This window comes from Panthera uncia, chromosome F1 (assembly GCF_023721935.1).
Source record: "Panthera uncia isolate 11264 chromosome F1, Puncia_PCG_1.0, whole genome shotgun sequence".
Lineage (NCBI taxonomy): Eukaryota > Metazoa > Chordata > Mammalia > Carnivora > Felidae > Panthera > Panthera uncia.
The window spans coordinates 19,749,064-19,777,056 of NC_064813.1; the positions used below are offsets into that span (position 1 = coordinate 19,749,064).

At 42.8% G+C, this 27,993-nt stretch overlaps 1 long non-coding RNA gene and 2 other non-coding genes across 3 annotated transcripts; 1 reads left to right on the forward strand and 2 right to left on the reverse strand.

Annotated features, from left to right (window-relative positions):
* Positions 1-320: 320 nt before the first annotated feature.
* Positions 321-27,498, reverse strand: LOC125925192 (uncharacterized). The gene is made up of 3 exons (XR_007458729.1): positions 27,350-27,498; positions 12,064-12,126; positions 321-503 (listed from the first exon to the last, which is right to left on the reverse strand). It is a non-coding gene; the product is annotated as an uncharacterized LOC125925192 (long non-coding RNA).
* LOC125926079 (U6 spliceosomal RNA) lies at positions 4,673-4,776 on the reverse strand. The gene has a single exon (XR_007459002.1). It is a non-coding gene; the product is annotated as a U6 spliceosomal RNA (small nuclear RNA).
* TRNAR-UCG (transfer RNA arginine (anticodon UCG)) lies at positions 23,005-23,089 on the forward strand. Its single transcript has one exon. It is a non-coding gene; the product is annotated as a tRNA-Arg (tRNA).
* Positions 27,499-27,993: the final 495 nt, after the last annotated feature.

Here is a 27,993-nt window from a genome sequence, read left to right on the forward strand (position 1 = left end):
AACATTTGCGTGTAACGCGTTCATAAACGCACCCTCCCCCCACCCATCATGCTTCATCATCTCCCTTCGGTGCTTTTCTCTGTGAGGGCAAAACGATTCTAAGATGCTAACCTCCACGATATATACAATAGCTTTTATAAATGTTATATTAAAGCTGCCTAGGCTGACTTCCCCCTCCTTCCTAAGGGAAAGTGTCAGTTATACTTCAGTTAAGATTTACACGTGCTCCCTCAGGGAGGTGAAGGGGAAAAACACATTCTATCTCAGTGATGTATGGTTGGATTTAACAGCCCCAATTGTTCAATGCTGGGATCCAGTTATAAACGTTTTTATTCCAAAATGACCCCTATGCATTTATAGCGATTCCAGGACCTTCATAGCTGCTCCACAGTGACTTCCCTGCAGAAACAATGCACCGTGACCAGACATCTCACCTGTTCCTGCATGTTGGCCACTGGTCACTCCTAGGCAGCATCAGGTTCTGTCACTCCTTGAGATTCATCCTGAGCGAAAGATTGGCTACTTAAGTAAAAATGCTGTGGATTAGAGCAATAGTTCCTTATAAAATAGTCACGGTAAACATCAAAATATCTTACAGGGTTGACTGCAAAGCACCACCAGAAATGTTCTAAGTGACACCATTAGAACTGGTTTGACTTGACTCCTTACCTCTGGGTGTGCACAGGGCCAGCTGCGGCTCTTTGGGCACCAGAATGATCCTTTTGGGTGGCACACAGGTTGCCGTCTTCAGATACACTCTCCGGGTATTCCTCACCACCCCCCGTGGGACACCCCTAATGCTGCGCTCTGGAACTTCTAGTCGGCTCTGGTGTCCAGGGTGACCCCCTTCACCAGTCTCTGGAAAGGCAACATGGGGATCAGAGAACTGCGGCTTGTGGTACCTCAGTCTCCCACAGCACTTGGGTTCCAGCCTGTACAGATGCGGCCACGGATGTAGGCAGAGGACACAGAAGTTGCTCCGGGACTAGAAGTACAAAGGCCAGGCTGGGCACAGGGCATGTTAGGTGACAATTTACCACTGCTGTGTTAAATGAACCATGTTCTTTGACTGCAAAGTGTCTGAATCTGCCACAGCCTCGAATTCCCTAGCTCCATAGTAACCAAGTTAGGGAAAAGCCTATATAGTACCCAAGTTAAGGGAAAAGCCACCACCAAGAAATCCCCGGAAGAATCTACTATGGCATAGACCTCTTCATAGCCACCAGCCAGGAGACAATGTGTTATGCCTCCTTTTCTTGGTCTCTTTTTCTTTGCCTGTTGCACATCTACCCCACTCTGGGTTCTGTGAAGCTCAAACTTGTGTTTGCATTGGATGGACCTTGAAAGCACTGGATGGACCTTGAGGGCATTTGCTAAGTGAAGTAAGTCAGACAGACAAAGACAAATACAGTATGATCTCACTTGTATGCGGAATCTAAAGCAAAACCAGAAACAAAAAACCGAGCCCCTAGACACAGAGAATGAATTGGTGGTTGCCAAAGGCAGAGGTGAAATGGGTGAAGATGGTCCAAAGGCACAAGCTTCCAGGTAGAAGATAAATAAGTCATGGGGATGTAATGTGATGATAGTTAATAACACTATATAGTATATTTGAAAGTTGTAACTATGTGGGGTGATGGATGCTAACTAGATTTACTATGGTGATCATTTTCCAATATATACAAATATCAGATCATTATGCTTTATACCTGATGCTAGTATAGTGTTATCTGTCAATTATATCTCAATTTTAAAGACTTTTATTTGCCTCGGGATCACCTGGGGTGCTTTTTAAAATTTTTTTTATGTTTATTTATTTTTGAGAGAGAGACAGAGCATGAATGGGGGAGGGTCAGAGAGAGAGGGAGACACAGAATCTGAACCAGGCTCCAGGCTCCGAGCTGTCAGCACAGAGCCCGACGCGGGGCTCAAACTCACAAACCGTGAGATCATGACCTGAGCCGAAGTCGGACGCTTAACCGACTGAGCCACCCAGGCGCCCCTGGGGTGCTTTTTTAAAATTTTTTTACTTTTATTTAAAAAAAATTTTTTTTTACATTTATTTATTTTTGAGAGACAGAGAGACAGAGCACAAGTGGGGAGGGGCAGAGAGAGAAGGAGAAAGAACCCGAAGCAGGCTCCAGGCTCCAAGCTGTCAGCACAAAGCCCGATGCAGGGCTCAAACTCACAAACCGCGAGATCATGACCTGAGCCAAAGTTGGACTCTCAACCAACTGAGCCACCAGGAGCCCCTGGGGTGCTTTTTTAAAATTCAGATTCTTGGGGTCACCCCTGCCTCAACCGTTTAGGTTGAGTGCATCCAGGGTAGGAGCGGGAACAACAGGCTCCACACGTGAATCTGATGACCATGGATGGGTTTTCTTTAAAAGACCCTGAGTAGTAACTTTTGTCCTTTTCTCTTTCCACTTTTTTTTTTCATTTTGTTAATGTTTATTTATTTTTGAGAGAGACAGAGCATGAGTTGGGGAGTGGGAGAGAGAGGGGGAGACACAGAATCCCAAGCAGGCGGCAGGCTCTGAGCTGTCAGCACAGAGCCCAACATTGGGCTTGAACTCACGAACCATAATCGTGACCTGGACCGAAGTCGGACACCCAATCGACTAGGACCCAGGTACCCCATCTTTCCACTTTAAATAGTCTCCCTTTCCCCTTGCTTTAATTACTGTCAAGTTTTTGTCATTATCTGTAGAGCTAATGACTTCCAAGTCTATACATCTATAGCCCTCATCTTCCTCTCGAATGCTAGGTTTAAAATTCCATCAGCCAGCACGTATTTCTCCCTCGATGCACTGTAGATACTTCCAAAACCCTTCCAAAATATAATTGTGACCAGTTATTTCTTCCCGAGACATTTGAAATTGAAGGCCACTCTTTGAGGACCATTTAGGTAACAAAAGGCTAGCGTCAGCTAAGATGTGGAATCCACTCAGGGTAAAGAAAAATTTAAGTGTTCACATTTCTTATAAAGTTAAAAACAAATGTTTCCAATGGCTGAATAACCTCTAACAGCAAGACGCGAACGCAGTTTGTTCCCACAATCTGTGAATTCAGGACTTGTGTCTTCTCTTCTGCTGAAGCCAGGAACAGATATTCCAGTATTTCATCATCACTTAGTGAATTTTTGCCTCGGTTCCCCAAGACAAAGCTAGCTGTGTGCGGGTGGGCTTTGACAACTGTGGGTACCTGCTATCTGTTGATCTGGTTCTCTATTGCTTTTCACATGACAGTGGTGAAAATTCTGAATTATTATATCCTGACTATGCATTCAAATCCTCAGAAACCTGCTCAGTTTATGTCAAGAGTTAGAGTTCATTGTAAGGCTACATACAGTGCAGCATGAGGAAAACAGGGACAGTGCCGCCGAGGGGAACTTCAGAACACAGCGACAGTTCTGGTCATAATGGCTCTCACATGCTGACAGCTGACATGCGCCAGACAGCGCTGAGCGCTGCCTGTCCCCACTTATTTAGTCTCCCCAATAGTTTATAAGAAGCACCATCGTAGGGGCACCAGGGTGGCTCAGTCCGTTGAGCATCTGACTTCGGCTCAGGTCATGATCTCGAGGTTTGTGAGTTCGAGCCCCACATGGGGATCTCTGCTGTCGGCACAGAACCCACTTCAGATCCTCTGTCCCCATCTCTCTCTGCCCCTCCCCTGCTCATGCTCTCTCTCTCTCTCTCTCTCTCTCTCTCTGAAAAATAAATATAAAAAAAAAAAAAAAGTGCTGTCCTTGTCCCCGCCTTACATGTGGGAAACAGAGGTACAGAGCAGTAAAGGAGCGCTTTCAGCCTCCCTGGCTCAGAGTCCATGTTCTTCCCTGAGGCGCGAGGCACAGTTGTGCCTGGAGACAGACCCTGTGGAGCTTCTCTGTGGCGGTTGCTCAGTGACTCCGTGGTTGGCGTCTCCTTCTCTTGCTGCTCTTGCTGCTGCCAGCTGACTCCGTGTCCCCTCCCTCAGGATTTTCATTCATCCTCCCGGCATGTGTACTCCGGGAGCAGTTCCACTGGTGGTGGTGGGCAGGGTATATTTGCCAAGTGCCGGGACAGCATTGTTAGCCCTTGGTGGGGTGTGTGAAAGCTGTGGCGTCCTTGGAGCGGATAGAAATGCAGAGACGTCACCACGGTATGACAAAGCAGCAGAGAAAACGGCAAGCCAGGGGACAGAAAAGTAGTGAAATCAAATACTTTCCTATAGCCCTGAGTTCGGAAGGCACGAGGGCCGTTCCCTGGGGGCTCCAGGAACCAACTGGGGAGAAATTTGAAGGGGCTGAAAATATTGTGGGCAGGAGAGAGTGGGAGAACCAGAGATATGTTGCTTTTTTAAATGTTTGTGTATTTTTGAGACAGAGAGAGACGGAGCATGAGCAGGGGAGGGGCAGAGAGAGAGGGAGACACAGAATCCGAAACAGGCTCCAGGCTCTGAGCGGTCAGCACAGAGCCTGACGCGGGGCTCGAACTCACAGACCACGAGATCATGACCTGAGCAGAAGTCGGACTCCCAACCGACTGAGCCACCCAGGTGCCCCGAGATATGTTGTTGTTTTTTTGTTTTGTTTTGTTTTGTTTTGTTTTTTACTTTATATATACGGGGCAACTTTAGAAACAGCCATTTATTATTTGGATTAAATGTATGATTTATTCTGTGATACAGAAAAAATATGGAACGCTTCACGAATTTGCGTGTCATCCTTGCGCAGGGGCCATGCTCATCTCTGTATCGTTCCAATTTTAGTATATGTGCTGCGAAAGCGAGCACGAGATATGTTGCTTTTGACTATTATTCTCTTTTTCCTCTCCAGGCTGGTATAGGCTGGGGAAACATGGATTATGTGTTTGCAGCTCTTGCAAAATACAGCCTGATAGCCTGTTCCTTTCCTAATGTCGATGTTCACACTGTGTTGATTTGATTTAAGGAAATCGCCCTTTCCTTTTCACATCAAGACCAAGGCTCAAAATGGCACCACCTCCTCCGCAAAGCACTCTCCTCTCACCCTGCAGATCCACCGCGATCCTAGTGTGTGTCAAGCACTGTCCTAGGCGCTGAGGACATGGCAATTAATGAAAGGCACAAGACCCTGCCGGGTTAAAACATACCCCGCAAGTGCCAAGGGGCGTTGGGGAGCATCTAGTCCACTCCGCACCCACTCTGACCACCCGTCAGCCGGCCTCTGCTTCCCATTTCCAACAATGCCCGTTCTACCAGCGATGAGCTCTATCGCTCAGAAAGCTCTTGCCTACTGGCGCAACAATCTGTTTTCCGGCTACATCTATCTATTGGCCTGAGTTTCATTCTCCAGAGCTAGGCAAAATAAATTCCCTTTTATTGGATAGCCCTTCAAATCGGGTCTACAAACTCTCATTGTCCCACGTGCTCTCTTCTCATCTCTCTGCCATCCTCCCCTTTTCTCACCAAGCGGGGGCAGACTCCCTTCCCTGGCTGTCCCCCTACCTTGCCTTACGGTCTCTCCGCCTCAGAGCCTGCCACATTTGGACTTCTTCAACTCATGCTTTATTTGTTCTTTGTGCTTAGGCCTTCCTTCTTTTCCCACGGCCTATCCTTAGCACCCGACTCTAAGTCTGTATTGTTTCAAACTCTGCATTTGTTTACTGTGCTAGTTTATTGCCATCCTGGGCAAATTGGGATTGGACAGACGGCGGTGAGTAGTGGTAGCAAGGTGGGGGCAAGTCAGCCCTTTCTTTTGGGTTTTGTTCTGTCTTTGGCTGGGTCTACTATCTCTTTACATTTAAATTATTACCATGCAGGATTATTGAAGAAACTAGGTCAGGGAGTTCATATACGGTTATTATTTTGATCACTAAAATAACATTGAATAAAACATGTCTACCAACAAGCCTCTATACGGACGAGAAAGAGGCAGATTGTGTAAATGAATGAATGGATGGGATGTTTTCTTGCATAATTCTTAGTTTGTTTTTTCTTGTTGTTGTTGTTGGTTTTTTTTTAGTGTTTTAGTTTTTTCCTACTCATGCCAGATAGGTAAGTAACATGGATGGTTTTTCAAATCAAAATAACTAAGTTTCGGTCATTACAATTGCTAGTTTACTTACATTAAATAAATATATAATCCCACCACACTGCACAGCATAATTAGCAAGTATTTATGCTGTTCAATCCATGACCCAGTTTCCTGAAGACATCTGTTTTCTAAAAGGATCTTTCTCAAAATTCAGATGAAAAGACGCTACTCAAGTAGGATTGCCAGATAAAATACGGGGCACTCAGCTAAATTCGAATTTCAGATTCTATTTTTTAGTATAGGTCCGTCTCAGATATCACATGGGGTAGTCTTATACTAAAATGTTGTTAATTGTTTATTTGAAATTGAAATTTATTTTATCATGTTGTATTTTTCTTTCTCCCTTTTCTCTTTTTTTCCTCCTAAGTCTGACAACCCTACACCTGAGACATAAACCTTAGACGTTCATCCCAATGCCCATCTTCCACCAGTAACCTCCCTCTTCCCCATCCTCTTTCCCATTTTATTTTTCTTTCTTCCCTTTTAGATAAAGCACTCAGATTTCAGTTCTCCCAGGTATAATGGCCTCATTTCGATTCCACGTTGTTGTATTTTTCCCCCTTTGACAATATGTAACAGGTGTGTAGCCTTGTTGATTTCTACTGTGGGATAAAAAAAATACACATAGGATAAACTGTTGGAGAAATTGGCTTAAGCAGCTTCTCAGCTGATGACTAATAGTTTAACAGTTGCAAACAGGTGAAACCAGTCTCACTGTTCAAATGTTGCAAACTCCGGGGTCAATCTGGGTGGAGATCTGTGGCAGTAAAACATAATTCCTTGTCAACAGAAATGTGTTTGCTGAATGTTATCAGCAGGCATCTAAAGGCCTTGTGTATTTAACACGTTTTTTCTTTTCACCTGAGAACTGGATTCATTTCCTTTTTTTAAAATAACTCTAGACTCTATTTCCCTTCCACCCCATAAGCTCTTGAGACCATCAAGATGGTTGTCAGAGAACACTGCATGGATTGACTTCTCTGAGGGCTCCGGACCATCCCATACCTCAAAAGCCTTTGTCTTTACTCCGAGGGGAAGTTCAGAGCTGGGAAGTGTGGCATAACCACCACCTCTCAGCTAGCAAGGAGGAGTCATTCATGCTGTTGTCCTGCCCGTGGGGCTGATTCATTCGTTGTTGTGTATGGGTCTGAGCAGACAAATGTGTCAAATTACAAATAAAGGGGGAAAAGACATTTCATTCTATTTTTTAATCGAAGTACAGTCAACAGAATGTTACATTACTTACATTACATTACTTCTTGAGTCGACAGTTCTGTGTATTACTCAATGCTCACCATTATAAGCATAGTCCCTATCTTTCACCGTACAACACATTTTCATCTTTCAAAGTTATTACAATATTATTGATTATATTCCCAGGATTGCTGACTATGTTGTACTTTTCATCATCATGACTTATTTTATAACTGGAAGTTTGTCTCTATCTCTTATTCCCCTCTATCTATTCTGCCCTTCCTCCTGCCCACCTCCTCTCTAGCAACTACCAGTTCGTTCCCTGTATTTAAGAGTCTGGTTTTTGTTTGTTTGTTCATTTGTTTAGTTTTGTTAGATTCCACACATAAGTATTTCTACACATATGGTATTAGTCTTTCTCTGACTTGCTTCACTCAACATAATACCCTCTAGCTCCATCCATGTTGTCCCAAATGGCAAGATCTCATTCTTTTTTATGGCAGAGTAATATTCCATTCTACAAACATGACACATCTTTATCCATTCATCTATCGATGGGCTTCGGCTGCTTCCATAGCTTGGCTACTGTAAATAATATTGCAGCAAATGTAAGGGTGCACATATCTTTTCAAATTACTGTTTTTGTTTTCTTTGTGTAAATGCCCAGTAGGAAAATTACTGGATTGTATGGTGTTTCTGTTTTTAATTTTTTCAGGAACCTCCACACCATTTTCCACAGTGGTTGCACCCATTTACATTCCCACGAACAGTGCACCAGCGTTCTCTTTTTTTCCACATCTTTGCTAACACTTGTTATTTCTTGTCCTTTTGCTACTAGGCATTCTGACTAATGTGACATGATCTCTCATTGTTATTTTGATTTGCATTTCCCTGATGATGAGTGATGTTGAGCATCTTCTCATGTGTCTGTTGGCCATCTGGATGTCTTCTTTGGAAAAATGTCCATTCCGGTCCTCTGTCCATTTTTCAATTTTTTTTTTTTTTTGTGTTGAATTGTGTAAGTTCTTTATGAATTTTGGATATTAACCCCTTATTGAATAAATCATTTGCAAATATCTTCTCCCATTCAGTAGATTGCCTTGTCATTTTGTTGATGGTTTCCCTAGCTGTGCAAAAGCATTTTTTATTTTGGTGTAGTCCTAATAGCTTGCTTTTGCCTTTGTCTCCCTTGCCTAAGGAAACATATCCATAAATACGTTGCCAAGGGTGATGTCCAAGGGTTTCCTGCCTATGCTTTCTTTAAGGAGTTTTATGATTTCAGGTCTCACATGCACGTCTTTAATCCATTTAAAGTTTATTTTGTGTGTGGTGCAAGAAAGTGGTCTGGCTTCACCAGTTTCACTGTTTCGCGAGTGGCTGAAAGACATTTTTCTTGTTGAGAGTAGCCTGCGTCAGTTTCTGTGGCCTGAGACTTTAAATTGTTAAATAATTATTGTCAACACGTTAGACAATGAAAGCTGATTCAATGTACAATTATGTGCTTTACCTCTCTGGAAATGATAAACTATGCAGGAAGCTGTTAGCTATATTTAACAAAATACTACTCCGAACAGTTTATGAGACTCAAATTAAACATGGATTCTTGGAGATGTTAAAATTAAATGATTCAGTAGAGTAAATATATTTTTTTAAGGTTATTTATTTATTTTGACAGAGATAGCGAGCAAGGGAAGGGCAGAGAGAGGGAGAGACAGAATCCCAAGCAGGCTCAGCACAGAGCCTGACGCAGGGCTCACACTCACAAACCCTGAGATCATGACCTGAGCCGAGGGCAAGAGTCAGACACTCAGGGGCACCCGGGTGGCTCAGTCGGCTAAGTGTTCAACTCTTGGTTTCGGCTCAGGTCATGATTTCTCAGTTTCGTGAGTTTGAGCCCCATGTTGGGCTCTGCGCTGGCAGTGTGGAGATTCTCTCTCTCCCTCTCTCTCTGACCCTCCTCACTTGCACTGCCTCTGTCTCTCTCAAAATAAATAAATCAACTTAAAAAAAAAAAAAAAGGTCATTCAACTGAGTGAGCCACTCAGGCGCCCCCCGTAGAGCAAATATTAAGATATCCATGAGCTCAAAGAACAAACTTGAGATCTCATGAAACTTAGGTTTCAAGATTTCATCTGTATTAAAATGTCCCAGAGACCTTCCTAAATACAGACTGTTCTTGGGTCACAGTCACAGAGATTGTGCTTCACCATGTTGTGTAGCACAGTTGTTAAGAGCATGGGTTCAAGGGGTGCCTGGGTGGCTCAGTTGGTTAAGTGTCCAGCTTCGGCCCAGGTCATGATCTCACACTTCGTGAGTTCGAGCCTGCTTCATATTCTGTGTCTCCCTCTCTCTGCCCCTCCCCTGCTCATGTGCTCTCGCTCTCTCTCTCTCTCAAAAATGAATGAACTCTTTTAAAAAATTAAAATACCTTTAAAAAAAAAAGAGCATGGATTCAGGATCCAGACTAATGTGCAATTTTATTTACCTATGAAACTCTCTCATTCCTCAGTTTCCCCATCTGTAAAATGGGAACAATATTGCCTATTGCATGGAGTTGCTGAGAGGATTAAGAGTTGCTATGGGTAAAGCACTTAGTAGACAACCTGTAGATGTTAGCAATATTTTAAAACACCAGGCGGCTGCCATCCTGCCGTTCCTCAACCCACGCTTTCCTGAACGCTGCAGTGTGGACTGAGGCTAGCTACTGACTCAGTTTGGGCTGTGCATAAATTAGTTAGCCTGTCTGTGCATCAGTTCACTGCCAGTAAAATAAGTCTGAGAATTCTCAACTAACTCACAGATTCAGTCCTTGAGAAAGGAAGCAGCTACGTTTTCCCCCCTGGCCTGGCAGTATTCACTCTGCTCTGTAAGTTTGGAACAGTAAGAAAAATACGTGGTAAACAAGGGCTGTGCCAAGACTGAAGGCATGAGCAAAACACTGTGGACCTTTACCCTCACTCTCGTGGAGAGACACGAGCAGTCACAAGAAGTTGCAATCTTGATGATCGTAACAAGTCCGGCACACGGGACACTATTAGCATAACACAGAGTACCACGGATGTGTTTGGATACATGGAGAATCTCAGTGGCCACGAGTTCAGTCTCCTTTCTGGATCCTTCTTCCTGACCTCCAATTGGTGGTGGGGCCCAGGGCTCTGGCCTTTTCTAATCTACCCTCTCTTCTCAGGTGATCTTGCCTAGGCCCTTGGCTTTTTGTAGCTCTAGCCTGACCTCTTGTTGGGTTTCAGACTTTTATATACCCAACTACCTACTCAACGTCTACACGTGTATGCCTAAAATGATCTTAAACTTCACATGTCTAAAAATGAACTCTCATTTCCAAACCCGTCAGCTCCCCTACCCACACAAATCTGTATTCACTTCCTCCCCCAAGCTTTCCCAAGTATCAGACTTAGCACTAAGAGGTCACCCTTGATTGTTCTCGCCCTCAAAACCCTACAGTTTTTCACTCTGCCTTCTCTCAATCCTTATTTCCTTCTGCACTCTGCTTCACGTGAGCCTTCCTATTGTTCTAGAACATTCCTGGCTCCAAAATCTCACTTCCTTTTCTCTGTACCAGGAGCACTCTGCTCTTGGTTTGGCTCATGGCTGATTTCTCCTCATAATTCAAGTTTCTGCTCAAATAGCAAACGTCTCCTCTTCAAAGAGGTCTTCCCAGATTACAGTAAGGAAAACAGCCTCCACTCACATAGCCATGCTCCAGCCCTTACCCAGCCTTTTCTCTCTCCCTCACAGCACCTGTCCCAGTCTGAAGCTATGTTACTTATTTATTTATTTGCTTACTGTCTGTCTCCCACACTAGAATAAAAAACTCCAAGACAGCAGAGACTTGTCTAATTCACCATGGTGCCCTGAGTTCTAGAATGGTGATAATTCAATAGTGGGTTCTTAGTATATATTTATTGCAAAAATAAGTGAATGAATGATGAATGAATATCAATGGCTAGCAATAACAGGGTTTTGGGAACCAGAAGCATAATGAGTATTAGAACACTGGAAAAACAGATTCTGTTTGGGTTTTGAAGCCCTAGAAGAATTTATATAGGTGAAAAAAGAAGAAAGGGGTCAGCAGGTGGGGAATTAGCCCAAACGAAGTCCAGACTTGGCCACAGTACTCATGGGAAAATACAGAGAAACTGACCTAAGAGAGGCAGAGAGCAAATGACAGATACAAATGGAGGCTGAGGCTGCATGGGTAGGAGAGGGTGAGACCAGGGCAAATGTTGGATGTGTTGCATAGAGAGGTTATTTGGTGGTGACATGACTTCTTCCAAGGGGCTGGCAAGTTGTCAGTGATGAATGTGGCCTCATGTAGTGCTTGAGAAGGGGAATAAAGGAGAGGTTTGTCACCAGTAAGACACTCAGACAAAGCCTCGGGAAAAAAATAAAGGCTTCTACAACGAGCTTTCCCCCATAGCCTACGTAAAAATCCCAGGAAGAAGACCCTTTGCCCTTGGGATATGTCCCAGAAACTAAGAGGTCATGGCAGAATCTGAGAATCTGTCCCACCAGGAAGACCTCACATACTCAGTGGTCAGGGAGTCATTTATTATTGCTATAAAATCCAGGAAGTATTGGATCTTGTGTGAAGGCAGGGGGATGAGAGGGTTTCTGAAAACACATTGGAGATACTGTTGGGAAAATGTCAGGTTTTTAATAACTGAAAAAATGACCACAGCAGAATTTCCAGTGAATCCCTTCCTACTTTCACTGTAACTGCCTTAAGAACAGTGTCTGTTGTGATTTAAATTAATGCTTTGCAGCCTGGCCCTAAAAATGCACACACTGACCTTTTGAGAAATCATATTTATTCCAGATGTTGCTTCTTGTAACAGCGGTGGAGAGTTGATTTCCTGTGACAAAAAGTTGGAAACGACCTAGATAAGTACAGCAAAACCCAAAGGACCCAGTCATTTTTCTAAAGGATCAGGCGACTAATTAGATGGTAACACCTGTTACAGTTCCCCACCTTCCACCTCCCCTAAAGATGAGAAAGGCACATTCTGTAGCTCCAAAGCAACACTTTGAAGGATGCTTCAGCACTCACTTTATCTGCAAGCCTATAACTGGGGCATTTACTGCACTTGAAAAAAAAATCCCTCGGGGCGCCCGGGTGGCTCAGTCGGTTGGGCGTCCAACTTCAGCTCAGGTCACAATCTTGCGGTCCGTGAGTTCAAGCCCCGCGTCGGGCTCTGGGCTGATGGCTCAGAGCCTGGAGCCTGTTTCAGATTCTGTGTCTCCCTCTCTCTCTGCCCCTCCCCCATTCATGCTCTTTCTCTCTCTGTCTCAAAGATAAATAAACTTAAAAAAAAAATCCCTCCACTGTGCCTCTACTGTGTCATACACCACAGCATCACCATGGGTGGGAGGGACAATGAGCCTGTGCCACCTCTTTCTGGTTCAGCCTCAGTGTCCCCTGTGGTTTCTGAGGCACTATGAGGGTGAATTACATCCAGCGAGTGTTACATCACTGGGTAACCTCCATACACACCTCCTCTCTGGTGTGTGCCTCACCTATCAGAGCTCGGTGAATCCTCACATGTGAAGGTGGGACTATCATCCCGGGTTACCTATTTAAAGAGTTGAACCTCAGAGAAAATTCCCCTTCATAGTGTGCTTATTTCAGGTAAGCAATATATTGACTTGGAGCTCCCATTACTGAGCTCCAAACTTTTGCATTAAGAATAGCTCTACCTAGGGGCGCCTGGGTGGCTCAGTCGGTTAGGCGTCGGACTTCGGCTCAGGTCACGATCTCGCGATCCGTGAGTTCGAGCCCCGCGTCGGGCTCTGGGCTGATGGCTTGGAGCCTGGAGCCTGCTTCTGATTCTGTGTCTCCCTCTCTCTCTGCCCCTCCCCTGCTCATGCTGTGTCTCTCTCTGTCTCAAAAATAAATAAACGTTTAAAAAAAAAAAAAAAAAGAATAGCTCTACCTAGAGGGCGCTTGGGGGGCTCAATCACTTAAGCATCCAACTTCGGCTCAGGTCATGATCTCGCAGGTCGTGAGCTCGAGCCCAATGACGGGCTCTGTGTTGACAGCTCAGAGCCTGGAGCCTACTTCGGATTCTGTGTCTCCCTCTCTCTCTGCCCCTACCCCACTCACACTCTCTGTCTCTGTCTCTCTCTCAAAAATAAATAAAACAGTTATTTTTTTAACTTGTTTTATTTTTTATTTTTTAAAATTTACATCCAAATTAGTTAGCATATAGTGCAACAGTGATTTCAGGAATAGATTCATTAGTGCTCCTTACCCATTAGGCCCATCCCCCTTCCCACAACCCCTCCAGTAACCCTCAGTTTGTTCTCCATATTTATGAGTCTCTTCTGTTTTGTCCCCCTCCCTGTTTTTATATTACTTTTGTTTCCCTTCCCTTATGTTCATCTGTTTTGTCTCTTAAAGTCCTCATAGGAGTGAAGTCATATGATTTTTGTCCTTCTCTGACTAATTTCACTTTGCATAATACCCTCTAGTTCTATCCACGTAGTTGCAAATGGCAAGATTTCATTCTTTTTGATTGCCAAGTAATGCTCCATTGTGTGTGTGTGTGTGTGTGTGTGTGTGTGTGTGTGTGTGTGTGTATATCACATCTTCTTTCTCCGTTCATCTATTGATGGAAATTTGGGCTCTTTCCATACTTTGGCTATTGTTGATAGTGCTGCTATAAACATGGGGGTGCATGTGTCCCTTCGAAACAGCACACCTGTATCCCTTGGATAAATGCCTAGTAGTGCAATTGCTGGGTCGTAGGGTAGTTCTATTTTTCGTTTTTTGAGGAACCTTTTCCAGAGTGGCTGCACCAGCTTGCATTCCCAAAAAATAAATAAAACATTTAAAAAATTAAAAAAAAAAAGAATAGCTCTACCTAGTCACAAAGAGGTGTAAGCCTTTGAAACAAAATTGCCAAATGATTTAGAAATGGCTAGCTCTCACTTATGTCAAGCAAAACATGAACATACACAGGAACAAAGAAAAAAAATTCCTTTCCTCCTCCAGACAGGGGCCACATCTTCTTTGCTACTCTGTCCTCAGTGGCCAGAATAGGAAGAAAATCAAGATAGTTCTATGGGGGACAATGTATACAGTGACTTTATGTCCTTGTATTGTAGAGTCTGGACTGGAAGTTCCCTCAAAAGTCACTCTGAGCCAGGCCCCCTGCTTCCAAGCAAGTTCACATCCAGAGTAAGCAGCAACAGATCTGGGCTATCTCCCTAAGGCCTAAATAGCAATACACATGGACAGTAAGAAGAACAAAAAGGGTTTGAAATAAAATAAACATGATCCACATTGCCTTCCTGCCTTTTCTAGTCTTTTCTTTTCCTTTTTGTTAAAAAACAGGGATCTGTTGGTGGGAGAATTTCTGGATGTTCCCATGAGCAGATGGCAATGTTCTCTTCTTCTAATGTTGTAGGAACCAGACAGAGAAGGGGCGACAGAAAAGGGAATGAACGAATCAGAATTAGACAAAGCACATCTGGCCAATGGGTTACCCTCTATTTCTAATGACTTTTGAAAACTTCAGTATCTGCAAGAATTTTTTAACGTTATCACTGATCTATCATTACAGTCCAAGGACAGACGAGTAAGAGACTTCATCCTCATCCATTCTTTCAACAAATGTGTGGTCAGTGCTGAGCGTATCAGGCTATGGGCTAGTCGATGGTTTCATAGAGATGAATGAGACCGTCCTTGCTGTCATCTAGCTCATAATCAAGACAGCCAAGCAGCAATGACCAGGTGGCTTGATCAGTGCCGGGATGTTGGCATGCCCAGGATGATAGGGAAGACTTGAAGGGCAGTCAGAGAGGGTCATGAGACCAGGTACCACCAGAGCTGTGTCCAGAAAGAGGGGTGGGATGTAGACACACGTGAAGAAACAAAGCAATTTGAGGCAAGAGTAAAAGTCAGGAGTGAAAGACTCTAGCTCTGATGGCTGGGCATTAATTTGAAAGCACTGGGGAACCATCGATGTGTTTTCAACCAGGGACGAAAATATCATATTGGCATTTGGGGAAGATAATTTAGGCAGCAGTGTGATACACAGACTTGTGGAAGAATCAGAAAACAAGACTGGAGACAGGGAGACTAGTTAGGAAGGTATGGAAAGAAGTCAGGTAAGAAATTACTTAGGGTCTAACCAAGGAGCTCTGGTGAGGGTGGACAGGAGGAGACTGACTGGTCAACTGAATGTGAAGAAGTGGTGGAGAAGGAGAGACTGTAAAGAACTTCTGGGCTTCAAACTTGACTTAAGAGATAGATGTCAGATGTCATTAACCAATAGACAATGTAGGGAAAGATGGTGGGGGGGGGCAGATGATATGGGCAATTTTGGATATGTTGAGTTTGAGATGTCTAACTGGCAGTTGGACAGCCCTGTTCTGAGCTCAGGAACAAGTTCAAGGTTAGAGATATGAATCAGCACATGGGTTATCACCAAAGCTGTAGGTTTCAGTTTAACTGGATCGGTGGCTTGCAGATGGTTTTCCTATAATCCACAGCAGAAATACGTTTCCTTTCATAGTCCTGTGCACATGTACATACACATAAAAATTCACTGGACAATATTTACCATTACTAAGAGTGATGAACTCTAATAATTGTCCTTTTTATTCCTTTTTTTTAAAATGCACATCAGGGGCGCCTGGGTGGCTCAGTCAGTTAATTGTCCGACTTCAGCTCGGGTCATGATCTCACGGTCTGTGAGTTCGAGCCCCACGAACTGCTGCCAGCTCAGAGCCTAGAGCCTGTTTCAGATTCTGTGTCTCCCTCTCTCTCTGCCCCTCCCCTGCTCATGCTTTGTCTCTCTCTGTCTCAAAGATAAATAAAAACATTAAAAAATAAAATAAAATAAAATAAAATAAAATAAAATAAAATAAATAAAATGCACATCAGATGCATCCTAATGGGTCACAAACTTTAGTTTTGCATTGTTCTGAACTGTACACTTCTTGTGGCAGGGACCACGTGTTAAGCAATTTAGATTCCCCATAACATCCATTATAGTGCCTTTTGCATAATGAACTTTGGTGGAAAAGAGAGAGAGAAGGAGGGACAGAAAGAGGGAGGGAGGGAGATTTTCTGATAATCAATATTCTCCAGCACTGCAATGACATCTTGTCCCCTCCAAGTCTCTGAAACTTCTATGCATAGTTTCTATTTTTTGACAAATCAAGCATGAATCATAATACCTGGGGTGAGATTGGATGGTTTGCTTTTTCTCCCCCACTGTACCCCCAGTACCAGCTCCCTAAACCACACAGAGTATTCCGGGCACAGTCTTTTATTTATTTTTTTTAAGATTAGAAAAAAACTTCTTTTAATATTTATTTTTGAGAGAGACAGACAGAGATAGAGCACAAGCGGGAAAGGGGCAGAGAGAGAAGGAGACACACAATCTGAATCAGGTTCCAGGCTCCGCAATGTCAGCACAGAGCGTGACGCGGGGCTCGAACCCACGAACCGCAAGATCGTGACCGGGGCCAAAGTCCGATGTTTAACCCACTGAGCCACCCGGGCGCCTGGACAGGCCTACCCAAGCAGCGAGCTTCCACGTCACAGCTGAAACTCTTTCTACGAAAAGATTGCCGAGCTCTGCACCACGTGACACCGAGCACAGCGGCCTGGACCGGAGGAAGATGGAGCAGCGGCAGCAGCCAAACCGCACAGAGAAGAGGAGGAAGTCGAGGCCACGAGGGAACCGAAGCTCTGAGCAAGCTGAAGACCAGGAAGACAGGACAGGATGGAGAAATCAGTTGGTAGGCTCAGGAGCCGTTGAAGAAGCAGAGAGTAGTTGGGAACCTGTAACAGCAGAGCAGTGGGAAAGGGCGCAGTGGCCAACTTGTGCTCAGAGGGACGAGATACCCGGTTGAGGTGTGGTGAATCCTGCGGCAGCTTCCGCTGCCCTGCTTGCATTTCAGGCTCTGCGAGGGCCAGCTTTTCATGATTCCTCTTTCTCCTCGAAGCCTCGTTGTCATAAATGGGTTTTCTCTCTTCCTTACTCTCCCATGGGTTTTTAAAACTCTTATGTTGGGGAAAAGTCGCAAGAGCGGCAGGGAGGACTCCCATAGTCTTTACCCAGAATCACCCATTTGAAACATGTTGCCACATTTCCTTTGTCTCTAGTTTTTTGGGAAGCAATTGAGAATAGGATGCATATATCATATCCCTTTGCCTCTTAATACTTCCGTGTGCATTGCCTTAGAACAAGGATGTTTCCCTACATCATCACATTACAGGTATCAAATTCAGGAAGTTTTACATTGATGTAATACTTTAATACAATCCAAAGCCCATGAATGTCTCTATGCCAATGTTCTTAGCAGTGTATTCGCAACAGTCAAGAGGTAGAAACAACCCAAATGTCCATGAATAGGTGAATGGACAAACAAAATATGGTACACGCATACAACGGAATGTTATTCAACCTTAGGAAGGAATGAAATTCGGATTTATATTATAACACGGATGAACCCTGAGGACATGTTAAACAAAATAAGCTGGTCACAGAAGGACAAATAAGTCTGTGATTCCACACATATGAGTTAGGTAAAGTAGTCAGAACCACAGAGAAAGTAGAATGGTGGTTACCAGAGGCTGGGGGGAGGGGGAAATGAGCTATTGTTTAATGGAGACAGAATTTCTGTTGGAAAAGATGAAAACACTCTGGAAATGGATAGTGATGATGGTTGCACAGCATTGTGAATGTACTTTTTTTTCTTTTTTTTTTTTTAGATGTTAAAGGATTCAACATTTTATTTTATTTTTTTAATATATGAAATGTATTGTCAAATTGGTTTCCATACAACACCCAGTGCTCATCCCAAAAGGTGCCCTCCTCAATGCCCATCACCTACCCTCCCCTCCCTCCCACCCCCCATCAACCCTCAGTTTGTTCTCAGTTTTTAAGGGTCTCTTATGTTTTGGCTCCCTCCTTTTCTAACATTTTTTTTCCTTCCCCTCCCCCATGGGTTTTTGTTAAGTTTCTCAGGATCCACATAAAAGTGAAACCATATGGTATCTGTCTTTCTCTCTATGGCTTATTTCACTTAGCATCACACTCTCCAGTTCCATCCACGTTGCTACAAAGGGCCAGATTTCATTGTTTCTCATTGCCACGTAGTACTCCATTGTGTATATAAACCACAATTTCTTTATCCATGTGAATGTACTTAATGTCATTAAACTGTCCACCTACAAATGGTTAAAATGGTAAAATTTATGTTATGTGTATTTTACTACATTTTTTTAAGACCCTGTTCAAATTCTATTAATTGTCCCAATAATGTCTTTTATATCATTTCCCCCTCCAGCCCTGGATCCAGTCCAGGATCATGCATTTCATGTATTGCATTCAATTATTATGTCTCCTCATGAGGGTGACCGTTCACTCCCGCTCACCTGACTTTCTGGTCTTAGCGCTGAAACTCCCCCATCCCAGGAAACCACTCAGTCCTGCAAACAGGGATGGTCAGGAACCCCAATCCTTAGTCTCCTTTGATCTGCAGCAGTTCCTCAGCCTTTCTTCATCTTTCTTAACATTGTCATTTTTATTTTATTTGTTTATTCATTCATTCATTCATTCATTGAGGGGAGGTGTAAGTGAGCAAAGGGCAGACAGAGAAACATTTTAGAGGAAAGATCAGATGGCATCTTTGCACTTGGCAAAAGCAAGCATTTCAGGATCCCATTTCCATTGTCATCACAGAGCATGATAAACCGCTTTCTCACTCCCTCCCTCCTTGGCCACTTCAGGATTTTGAGGAGGAAGAATTTTCAAAATGCAAATATTTCCAGATAACTTCTTCTTTAAAAAAAAAAATCATCGCATTACTAGGGAAGAAAGTATGCCTTTCTGTCTGAATTCTGCGCCTTGGCACTGATTCTCAAAGCGAAGACTGTTTTGTTGGGAAAAGTACACTATTAATGGGTAGCAGAAACCTTTGCCCTTTTTTGTTGACAGCCCTGACTGCCATCAGAGTTTTGTGTATATTTAGTAAATGATCAGTTCAAATTCTTTATTAATTGCCCAATCAGGTAACCAACGAACTCTCCAAAATCACTAGCAATCATGGGAGGCAGAGCTTTTGGGGAAGAGGTAGATGAGCAAAGTTCTCTGAGCTATTTGAAGGACACAAAAGCCTTCAGATGCTCAGAGCACTGTGACCTTGAATCTAACCACAGCGTTTATCATGGTCTAAACATGCCACACAGTCTCTTTATTTATTATGTTTTCTGTCTCTCTGTGCTAGAATGAAGAAATCCCCATAAAGCCAAGGATCTTTTGTTGTTGTTGTTCACTGATGGGGGTGCCTGCCCCCACCGTGTGCAATTAAGTTAAGATTTGTTGAATGGATGAAACTGCTCCTAAATATAATTAAATTAATGCCCCTGACCTGTACACCTAAACTGGCTAAAACAGTAAGTGTTATGGTACGTATATTTTGCCACTCAAAGAAAAGTAAAAAGGGGTGCCTGGGTGGCTCAGTCGGTTGAGCGTCCGACTCTTGGTTTCACCTCATTTCATGATCACAGGTTCATGGATCACGCTCCGTGTCTGGCTCTGTGCTAAGCGTGGATGCTTAAGATTCCCTCTCTCTCTCTGTCCCTCTTTCCTGCTCTCTCTCTCTCAAAAAATAAAGTTAAAAAAAAAAAGTCATCTGACATGGGTAATACTGGATTGCTGCTGTATTTGAAATAATTTCAGTAGATCCGCTCCACTTAGGGAATCAGACCAGACCAGGTCCTCATCCCGGAACCAACAGAGGATCAGTTTCAAAGCCCCTTGACTCAAGTTTGAAGTTTTTCATTTTTTCTGAGGGGCTGGGGAGTATGAGAAATAGCAGCCCCTTTTAGTTTATAACCTTTCCTGCCATGCATTCTCCGGCCCTATACACCCTCACTCTCCTTCCCACCAGCGATTGTTTTCCACAATTCTCACAAGGAAAGTCAGGAAAAAATACTAAGTTGCATTTTTCTGCCAGTGTTCCCATCACCCCTCTTCAGCTGAGTACCTAGGCGCTGTGGTGAGAGGGAAGTTAAGAAACCGCCCCTTTGGATAGCGTTGCATTCTTTTCTGTTCTCGGATCCTCCTCCCAGAGGAGGGAAGAGTCCATTTTTGCCCACGATGTAATCTAACAAGCACAGGATCAAGAATTACAGCTCAGGGACATTCTGCGAAGTAGAATGAACGGGGGACGAGAGAGCTACATTAATCATCTGCACTGGGGAATTCTCTGCACTAGTGTTCACAAAATGCTTTCTGCTCTGCAGATAAATGTCTGGGCTCTAAAACAGAATGCACAAACGGCTCCTGGTAAAATCTACTATGGATCAAAGCTATTTTTTTCTTTGCCCTTCCAACTAGCTAGTTTGCTCTTTAAATATTTGAACCCTTTTGTACAAGTTGTGACCATGACACAAATTTAAATACGTGATGCTCTTTACCGATAGAGTCTGACTTGGAAAAGCCTCCACCCCAACCCTGACTCTTCTCTGATGTTTGGAAGGAAAAGAAAGATTTCAGAGGAATGTTAATACAAGTCTTCAAAAATATAATGCTATGAATATATTGGGTGCTTAATTAAAAACACTATTCCATTGAATTTAACACCTAAATGATTGAACTAAGGAAATTGAGGAAATAGTAACAAACGAGATTTTGTAAAAGACAGTTATGATGTCTGCCATTATTCACAATCTTCTGTCTCCCGTGCAAATGTAGCTTCAAATGAAGATGCCACTAACAGATATGGACACCTACTTTGTACTATTTTAAGCGTTTTTACACATTTTATCTCATTTAAATTACAGTCATATTTACGTCTACCTACATGGATTAGAAAATCACAGGGACCCCTGGGTGGCTCAGTTGGTTAAGCGTCTGACTCTTGGTTTCGGCTCAGGTTGTGGGCTCACAGTTTTGTGAGTTCGAGCCCCATATCAGGCTCTGGGCTGACAGCACAGAGCCTGCTTGAGATTCTCTCTCTTTCTCTCTCTCTCTCTGCCCCTCCCCTGCTCATGTTGTCTCTGTCTCTTTCAAAAATAAATAAACTTAAAAATTAAAAAAAAAGAAAATCACTAAAAAAAAGAAAAGGAAAAAAGAAAATCACTAAGTCTTCTTAGGCAAATGATTTGATTCTCAGCTAAGTAATTTACCCTCTCCACTCTCTTTTTCTCTTCTTTTTTGAAGTACAGGTATAAAAAGCCATTCTTACCGTATTGTAATACTACTGATTCTAAGACTCAGACACATTTTTCTGTATTCTAACAAATAGAAAAAAGTGTGCTCTATTGAAAGACTATACAGCTCATTATATCAACTCTAAGCCAATATTTTAATAACTATATTTTATTATAACTATACATTTTAGTTAGAATGTCACTACTGTATTTAGTTTAATTGTATGTTTTGATTCTGAGTTGCAATACAAATGCTGGGTTTGAGCTAAAACTGTTATGGAAGTGGGCAGAAAGTTTGCAAAAGGAAGTCAGGATGAAACCTACCGATGAGATCAGGCTCTTAGAAGAATGGAATATTCAACTCACCTCCTCATTCCTAACAAGCTGAAGGCAACTTTTCCAATTTTCGTTCTTGGTGAAAAGTGTCAATGAGCACAATGGCTTTATGTAAATGATTCCAGAACATACCCTTGATCAAAGTTAACAGTGTTTCATTGAGAATTTTCATTCCAGGCAAAACAATTTTGCAAAGAACATTTAGAATAAAGGTAACATTAGGATGCCTAGGTGGCTCAGTCAGTTAAGTGTCCAACTCTTGGTTTCAGCTTGGGTCATGATCTCATGGTTTGTGAGTTCAAGCCCCGCTTCGGGCTCCACACTGTCAGTGCAGAGCCTGCTTGGGATTCCCTGTTTCTCCCTCTCTCTCTGCCCCTCCCACTCACATTCTCTCTAAAAATAAATAAACTTTAAATCTATTTTAAAAATTAGGGTAACATTTTACAAAGTATCGTACTAAATAACACACATAGGTCATTGCTATATGGCTGATTCAGTAATACAAAACTGTGCATATACTCCCTTATGTGTTACGGGACTATTATATTGTTGCAGTTCCCAACGCCGTGATCACAATAAATAGCGGTTGATAGAAGTTATTGACCCGTGCCTCTGAAGGTATAGATGAATAGGTCAATTTTAGGAGAAGATGGATGATCCTGTGTATATGGGCTGTAAGAAATATACATTTATCAGAGAATGTGGGACTGGAGCGTGACGGTATGAATTTCATGAATTCATTCTAACATGTATTAATTAAATGATCTTACAGAAGTTCATTTTCTTTTGTAAAACAGGGCTAAAAAATATTACTTGCCTTCTAGCAGTCTTATGGTATTTTGAGAATAAATGATAAGGAAATACATTTTCTTTTTTTTTAATGTTTCTTTTTGAGAGAGAGAGAGAGAGAGAGTAGGGGAGGGGCAGAGAGAGAGGGAGACACAGAATCTGAAGCAGGCTCCAGGCTCTGAGCCATCAGCACAGAACCCAACACAGGACTCGAACTCACAAGCTGTGAGATCATGACCTGAGCCGAAGTCAGACACTTAAGCAGCTGAGCCACCCAGGTGCCCCAGAAAACACATTTTCTAAAGCTAAAATACCATAGGTATATTAGGTATAATAATTAATGCTTTTAGCAAGATTCCAATTTTAGTTTCCATTTACAATTTTTTAATTTAAAAATCAGTTTCCAAATACTCATTTTAAAAATGAGAGGGACGCCTGGGTGGCTCAGTCGGTTGAGTGTCTGACTTCGGCTCAGGTCATGATCTCGTGGCTTGTGGGTTCGAGCCCCACGTCAGGCTCTGTGCTGACAGCTCAGAGCCTGGAGCCTGCTTCATATTCTGGTTCTCCCTCTCTTTCTCTCTCTCTGCCCTCTCCCACTCATTCTGTCTCTCTCTGTCTCTCAAAAATAAATAAAATAAACATTAAAAAAAATTTTTTTTTTTAATGAGAAAGGGGGCGCCTGGGTGGCTCAGTCTGTTAAGCCTCTGACTTCGGCTCAGGTCATGATCTCACAGCTCATGAGTTCGAGCCCCGTGTCGGGCTCTGCGCTGACAGCTCAGAGCCTGGATCCTGCTTCGAATTCTGTGTCTCCCTCTCTCTCTGCCCCTAACTCACTTGCATTCTGTCTCTGTCTATCTCTAAAGTAAATAAACATTTTTTTTTTTAAAAATGAGAAAAACAGATTATAAGGGAAAAAAGGAAAATCATCCATAGTCCTACTGTCCTTCTTCACCCTTAAGTCTTTGCTTAAATATCACAGTCTCAGTGAGGCTTTTCAGGACAGTGGGTTTAAAATTGCTGCAAATTGTTGTACCTCCACCTTGACACACAAATACAGGGCACTCAGTGTGTAGCATTTCTACTAGTAGGAGTAGGTGTAGATCTACTATTTAATTTACTTATTTGTGTATCGTCTGTATCCCTCCAGAGGAATTTGAGTTCCATGAGGACAAGTTTCCCTTTTCCTCATTTTTGTATTCCTCATCCCTGTCCACTGTCAGCATAAATATTTGTTGAATGAATCAACAAATCTAAGCACAAGTCCTGGTAACATTTAGATGTGTTTCTTCTCCTGCGTTAAAATTTTTAATGCAGTGAGTTTTGTTATTTTTAACATAAAAAAAAAAAAGTAACATTTATTTAATGCCAGACACTGTGTTAAGGGTTTTACATACTTTTTTCATTTGATCTAGCAACAATACTCGGGGATATTATCCCTGGTTTACAGATAAGAAAATCAAAGTCTCAAAGTGTTAAGCAATGTGCCCAACATCTGGCTTCTAGGAAACTGAGTCTGACTTCAAATCAAAGCGTGACTCTAAAATTTTTTTTTTTTAACGTTTATTTATTTTTGAGACAGAGAGAGACAGAGCATGAACGGGGGAGGGGTAGAGAGAGAGGGACACACAGAATTGGAAGCAGGCTCCAGGCTCTGAGCCATCAGCCCAGAGCCCGACGTGGGGCTCGAACTCACGGACCGCGAGATCATGACCTGAGCTGAAGTCGGCCACTTAACCGACTGAGCCACCCAGGCGCCCCAAAGCGTGACTCTAAAGTTTGTTTTAATTTCACTGCATCAGTGTGTTTTCTGGTTGTACTCTTGCTATATATTTACTCATATGCATCTTTCTCCATTTAACTTTGTATCCAAAGTATTTCCTCATGTTGACACATTTCACTTCCTACTTTAATGGCTAAAACTAACTGTATAAGACAGGATCATACTAGAGGGAGCAGCAGTATGTATTGGCTGAAGATCATAAATATCTATCATGTAAGTGTTTAGTTACGAACTTTCCTAAAAAAAAAATCATATTTAAGCTAACCTCTGCACTTTTGTCCGGAAGCCCCTCCCCACTCCTGTCTACCTACTCAAATATGTGTATTTGGGATTCTCAGACTCCGTCTAGCTGCTCAAGGGTGTTGTTGTTTAGTGGGGATTATTTATGAGAGAACACTGGATCGGCTCACAGATCTGAAGCTAAACAGTTAAGCCTTGGAAAGGATGTGTCAGCTGGACCTTGGCCGTCAGGGCTCTCTTGCCTTCTCCGGCCTTTGAATCCCTGCCTGTTTGCATCATCCTCTCAAGCCAGCTTCCACAGCTGGAGAATAGCTGCCTTGGGTGCAAATCCTGCAGCTTTCTGACCAGTGGAAAGAGGAGTTCGAGTTTTAAAAATATGGGTAAAAAGACGCTGATTGACCTGGCTGGGACCTTGTGCCTCTCCAGGGACGATCAGTGTGTGCAGAGGAATGGACAACAGTGATGGACTCAGTTTGGGCCCATGTGCTTTTCCTCTGAAGCACTTCACGATCAACAGCCCCACAGGGTTGTAAAGAGCAGTCCCCCAGAAATGTCTGTTCTGGACAGACAAAACACGGAATGCGCCTCTATGGGATCAGATCAAACCCTGCTTTTTTCCTTAACCACCTTGGGCCACATTCATTCATTATGAAAAAAGATTCATGGGGCAACTATCATGTGGTAGGCACTGCTAGGATCTGGAGATAGCCATCCATTCTTTCAGTCAGCCATCAAATGTTTATTCAGAGGCTCCTCTGCCTCTGCAGTGTGCTAAGTTGCTGGGAACACAACAGTGGGGAAGACAGGTCTCTGCCCTCTACCAGCTTATATCCCGTGGGCACAACCGTCAATAAACAGATAAAGGAAACAGTCGTAAGCTGTGAGAAGAAACCATCACGATGTCATAAGAGGGTAATGAGGGTAGGCATGGGGAAGGGGGTGGGCTTAAGATGATGAAGGCTGGCCCCTCGGAAGAACCGATGGTAGAAAAAAAATCACCTGACCCCCCGTGTCCTCCTGCTGATTCCCTCCCATGCCTTAGCATAGGGGCTAAGCACACGAAGATTTGCTAAATTGAAAGGGAAACTAGGAAAATGAATATGAATTAGTGTAAAGATAAAGGAATTTTTTTGTGGAAATTAAGACCTGCTGGCTGGAGAAGGTCATACTCCCATGTGAGTTTTGGAAAAAACACATCATTTAGCAGTCATTAAGAAAAAATGTGTGACCATAGGAACTGCAAAGTTCACAAGGCTTCAATACACATTTCAAAACAAGCCTAAGAAATAACAATCAAATGTGTCATTGCTATACAACTCATTCAAAAACAAAGCCACAACAAAAGGGGAAAAAATAAGGCTGTTTTGCAGGCCATAAACCTAAGCACCAAAGAACTTAGAGTTTGGCTCCTCTGAAAATCGGATAGGCATGTTTACTTCTTTGTAATGATCTTTTCCTCTGAATAGATTTGTTTGTTTCTGAGAGTAACAAATACAGAAAGAAAATTAAAATTTTTATTTCAAGATTGCTCTGTACACATGCGTGATATTTAACCACATGGTGTCATGAACATGCTCTTTGTACACACACACACACACACACACACACACACGTATACATGCTCATATACATAAAGCCAGGGCTGTGTAGACAGGGGATACAATTACTCAGATACAATTAGTCCCAATTACTTATTAGCTGTGTGATTTTGAGCAAGTTACTTAACCTTTCCAGATCCCATTTTTTTCATTTGTGAAATGGAGATAATACTAAGAACTTTGTAGGGTCATTCTGAAATCTTCATAAATGAGTTGCGTATTGAGTGCTGAGCGGTATGTGGAATAGAGTAGGTGTTCAATAAATGGTATTTATTATTTTTTTAGAGTCAGTATATTACTAGACTGGGACAAGACCCAATCTCATCTTGACTACTCTTGTATTCTATGAAAGAGCAAATTTAGTATATTTCATTTGTTTGCTAATGATTCTGATCACACTAGAAATATTAAATGACACCTCCAATTTCGTTACTATATGAGGAACAGACACATCTGTGAAATACTTTGAGAGGGTTAAACAGTGTCTTTCTGTTCTTTCGACAATAGACCAGAACAGACAAGAGATACATTTAATTATTCGTGTGTAAATGGAAGAACTAACTAATATTCAGTCAAACCAGCCCTTTTAGAGGTCAGAGGGACCTTGGCCATCTCAGTGAATGCTGTTGCCTCCCCTGTATGTTCTGCTCACTTCCACATTTGTGGTCTGGGTCAAGGGGCTCTTTGACTGGACTGACCTTCACCTCCACTCAAGTAAATTCCATTTTTCTCCTTACCTCATTACTCATTCCATCTGCCATCACTGCACTAGTTTTAAGGGAAGCAGGGAGGGTGGGGGGGGTGGGGGGGTTCACAGTTCTTTTGTTCCATTAACAAACAACATTTCCAGGGCACCTGGGTGGCTCAGTTGGTTAAGCATCCGATTCTTGATTTCAGCTCACGTCACAGTTTCAGGGGATCACGGAGCCTGCTTGAGATACTCTCTCCCTTTCTCTCTGCCCCTCCCCCACTCACTCTCTCTCTTGAGTGCTCTCACTCTCTCAGAATAAATAAATAAACTTAAAAAACAAGCGACATTTCCTTTTGAGTGCCTTAAATCCTTATCACTCTTTTATAAGTACCTCCCCAAATCTCCTTTAAATCACTCTACCTCAAACACAGAGCACTTGTTACTTACGGTTAACTAGCCCATGTCCTACCTAATTCAGAGGTCCTGTTTGAAGAGATGAGCAGCTAGAGTCTCCTGACTGACAGGTGTGAGATGGCTCTTTCCCATGGTCGCCTTCCTTGGACAAACTCCAGTTTCCCAATGAACCCTCTTACCAGGTTCCCAGGGAAAAACCCACCATTCTGGATGGACACCGACCAGTGCAGGTCACAGAGAGCCTCTCGGAAGCCTGGATTATTATGTCTGAATCTGAGGCTGCTTTAGGACTTTGAGCATTCCAATTCCAATGACTCTCACCAGAAAAATATCTGGTGATATTTAACCAAACCATTTACCAAAATATAACACAAAACTGAACCCCCAGGACCCTGTAGGTGAAAAGAGAATTTCAGAATACACTTTCTAAGAAGGACACCCTGCCATTTGTAACCACATGGATAGGCTTTGAGGGCATTGTGCTAAGTGAAATAAGCCAGAGGAAAATAAATGCTGCATGGGATCACTTATATGTGGAATCTAAATAAAAAGTCAGAAACAACAACAACAGCACAAAGAATATACTTTCTATTCCTTTCCTACAGAAAGGCTCACTCTCATCTGCTTTTGCTTTAGGTTTCAAGAACAGAATCACCAACTCGTTTCTTAGTGCAATTTTGTCATATATATTTAACAAAC